The following is a 4,152-nucleotide window of genomic DNA, read 5'->3' on the forward strand; positions in this document are numbered from 1 at the left end:
GTACATAAATATAAATAAACTAAGAAGACATTGTATACACCGGCAAATGAATGATTTAACCCTGAAGTATATACTAGGTCTCTGGGAGCAGAGAACTCAATGGGACTAACAGAGTAGGCTTTGAGGAAATCTAGAAACAAGATTTCACCTTCCAAGTTATAAGAACACTCAGTCCTGGTAACGGATATTCAGTGTCAGCTGTAGAGCCTGGAAATCAACTGCACTCCTCCCAAACAAAAGATATCATGTGTCAGTGGAGTATGGTTAGAAGGAACATGAGCTTTGGAGTCAACATCCCAGCTCTGTCCATTATAAAGTGTGTGCTCAAGGAAAAAGTGTGTGAGGACTCTGACATTTGTTAAGAAAAATTATCCAAAATTTGGAAATAGGCAAAAAGAAGGCTGTGTGTAGCTTTGCGCAGTGGCAGTATCGTAGCCAATGAGGTTTATCCAAGGCGCAATTATTGCTAATTGAAAAAGAAGGCTGTGTATCTTCTCAGTGTCATACTTGAGTTCTGTCTTAACCGGCCTGCCCAAGGATGATTTAATTCTCTAGGAAAATGACCACTTTTGCTATGCTATTTACAACTGATTAGGCCCAGACTCAGGGAAGAGTTAACATGCAGTTACAAAGGGGTGCCTGGGTGGCTCAGTTGGTTAAGCGACTGCCTTCAGGTCATGATCCCGGGGTCCTGGGATCGAGCCCCACATCAGGCTCCCTGCTCGGCGGGAAGCCTGCTTTTCCCTCTCCCACTCCCCCTGCTTGTGTTCCCTCTCTCACTGTGTCTCTCTCCGTCAAATAAATAAATAAAATCTTTAAAAAAAAAAATGCAGTTACATGATAACTTGCAGATTTTTGTCTGATAGAGAAGCAAATAATTTCTCTCCAATCTTATTGTTCTGTAAGACATCAACTAGTTTTCTCTCTCACCTAGCACATTTTATTTCAGAATGTCTTTCCTGGAAGACTTTATAAATCCTTATTCTTCAAAGGGTCTCTGAACTGGCTTTACAATTGTGCAAGCACGCACGCACACATGTACGTCTGGGAGCCATATTTTAATTTTGGGCAAGTTACTAATAAATATTTTCCTTACCCCTTAGTTTCCTCTTTGTAGTTAATGTCACGTGACAAGACCTTTCCTTTGGCAAGAGACTCACCCCATCTCCACAGCTTGTGGTGTTTATTTTTTCTGCTTATACCTTACTATCAAGTTTAGTTTTAAACACGTGAGGTTGGAGATGTCCATGACTCATGCCAGCGGAGATGTCAGAAGTTCTGAGCTTTGCATTGAAAGAAGAGCCTGGGCTGACAATATAAGTTCGGAAGTCATTAACGTCATCAAGAAGGTATTTATTTAAAGGCATAAGGCTAAATGGGGAGGAATGAAGGAGGAAGAAAAGGAATGAGAGAAGCAATGAAGACAGTTTACTTGATGCAACATCAAATTGGAACTCTGATACTTAGAGACTCATGGAAGATGAAGAAGTAGCAAAGGACACTGGAGAGGGAACGAAGACATCAGAGAAAAAACAGTTTAGCGTCAGAGAAACCAGAGGGCTGATCTGGGTGAAATGCTGCTGAGCAGCGGTGTCAGCAGGGACTAGAGTGCATATATTAGATATGGTAACATGGAAGATGGCAGTGACTTGAGAAGGTCACTTTGTGTGGAGTAATGAGACAGAGGCCTAGCTAGATTCAAATGGGTTAAGGGTGAAGGGAACTTGGAGATGTGGAGATAGCACAAGTGGAAAACTTATATTACAGGAGCACCTGGGTGGCTCCGATGGTTGGGCATCTGCCTTCAGCTCAGGTCATTACCCAGGGTCCTAGGATTGAGTCCCACATCGGGTTCCCTGCTCAGTGCAGAGCCTGCTTCTCCCTCTCCCTCTCCCTCTGCCATTCTCTCTGCTTGTGCTCTCTGGCTCTATCTCTCTGTCAAATAAATAAATAAAATCTTAAAAAAAAAAAGAAAACTTGTATTACAGATAAATCTGCGACTTCTGGCAGAGATCTAGACTCTACAACGATTTATTATATTTCTTTAAAAAATATTTATTTATTTTACTGAGAGAGAGCATGCGAGCATGAGTTAGGGGAGGGGCAGAGGGAGAGAATCTTCAAGCAGACTCCCTGCTGAGCTCAGAGCTTGGGGCCCAGAGGCAGGGCTGGATCCCATGACCCTCAAGAACCAGATGCTTGGGCGCCTGGGTGGCTCAGTTGGTTAAGCGACTGCCTTCGGCTCAGGTCATGATCCTGGAGTCCCAGGATCGAGTCCCACATTGGGCTCCCTGCTCAGCAGGGAGTCTGCTTCTCCCTCTGACCCTCTTCCCTCTCGTGCTCTCTATCTCTCATTCTCTCTCTCTCAAATAAATAAATAAAATCTTTAAAAAAAAAAAAAGAACCAGATGCTTAACTGACTGAGCCACTCAGGCACCCCAACAGCCATTTATTACATTTCTAGCAGGATCCTGATGATTTCACCAATGTGAAATCCCACACAATTGGATGCCTACTACACACCACACTCTGTTATGTTAGAATTATTGAGAGGAGGGGCGCCTGGGTGGCTCAGTCGTTAAGCCTCTGCCTTTGGCTCAGGTCATGATCCCAGGGTCCTGGGATTGAGCCCCGCATCGGGCTCCCTGCTCTGCGGGAAGCCTGCTTCTCTCTCTCCCACTCCCCCTGCTTCTGTTCCCTGTCTCGCTGTGTCTCTCTTTGTCAAATAAATAAAATCTTGAAAAAAAAAAAAGAATTATTGAGAGGAATACCTGAGGAAGCTTCCACTCAAATAGATGTGGATTCTACAGCCCAACTGCCTGAGCTCAAATCCCAGCCCTGACACTAACTAGCTCAATGAATTTCAGCAATTACCATAATATGAGTCTCGTTTTCTTCATCTGTAGAATGGGCAGTACCTATATCATAAGGCTATTGTAGAGATACGTGTTTAGAGGATGCCTGGCACATAGTAAGTGCTCAAAAAAGATTCATTATCTTTTTCAAGGAGCTAGTTTAAGTAAGAAAATAAAGAGACTTATAAATACAAGGTATTAAATGTCATGATCGAAGCATGCATTGGGGCTATGGAAGTCAAAGGAGTTGCTTGGCCTAATAAGGAGCCCAGGAAAGAGTCTCATTGAGGTGAGGTATAAACCATCTGGACTATATCATTTTTTTCTCATCACAACCCTATAAGGAGGACATACTGCATTTTACAAAGGAATTGTAGCTTATAAATATCAGAGAACAGATGAAGAATCCAGAAAGCTGCTTTAAAGATGGATTGATTTCGGTATTCTGCAAAACTGTGAAGGCCTAGGGATCTGTAGCTTTGAGACCATATGTATCTTAAACAAAGACTGTATCTCCTATCCTTTGCTTGATGAAATTTCTCAACTTGCATTAAACAGCTAGGAGGGAGGGCGGGAGACAAGGAGAGATAAAGACTTGGCCGAGGCTTTGTTGCTCTGTTATATGGCTTCTTTCCCCAGTGGTGACTTGTGTGTTAATATTGATGTTGCAGGATTTCTTTTCCTTTAGTGCCCGTGGTTCTCGGTCACACTGCTTCGAAGAATGAAGAGGTAGACCAGACGAAGAGTGGTGGGTAGCAAAGCAAAGTTTATTGAGTGATAATAGTACAAAACTCCCAAAGAGGGAGGGGACCCCAGAGGGTTGCCACCAGTTTCTAAGTCTAGGGGTTTTTATGGGCTTGTGGGTGGGCTGCTTTAATCTGATTAATCACCCCCCATGCCCCTGTCATCCAATCAGGTTTTTGTCATCTACCCATCACATGGGAAAGGGTGGAGGGCTCCTTCCAGGGTGGTGTAAAATCCTTTTAAGGGTGGTTTCCTCTTAGGGCAGGGAGGCCTTGTTCCTGCCTGCCTTTCTTCCTTCTTTTTTTTTTTTTTTTAAAGATTTTATCTATTTATTTATTTGAGAGAGAGAGAATGAGAGATAGAGAACACGAGAGGGAAAGGGAAGAGAGTGAGAGGGAGAAGCAGACTCCCTGCTGAGCAGGAAGCCCGACGTGGGACTCGATCCCAGGACTCCAAGATCATGACCTGAGCCGAAGGCAGTCGCTTAACCAACTGAGCCACCCAGGCGCCCCTGCCTGCCTTTCTTCCAACTCCTTCATTATTGACTCTGGGA

The 4,152-nt window shown here is 43.9% G+C and overlaps 1 pseudogene; it reads left to right on the plus strand.

Annotated features, from left to right (window-relative positions):
* Positions 1-409: 409 nt before the first annotated feature.
* On the plus strand, positions 410-481 carry LOC114206867 (U4 spliceosomal RNA; annotated as a pseudogene).
* The last annotated feature ends 3,671 nt before the right edge of the window (positions 482-4,152 follow it).

Source organism: Eumetopias jubatus, unplaced genomic scaffold, assembly GCF_037043125.1.
Source record: "Eumetopias jubatus isolate StellerSeaLion01/CBP00866 unplaced genomic scaffold, mEumJub1_p1.0 scaffold_2, whole genome shotgun sequence".
NCBI classification, from domain to species: domain Eukaryota; kingdom Metazoa; phylum Chordata; class Mammalia; order Carnivora; family Otariidae; genus Eumetopias; species Eumetopias jubatus.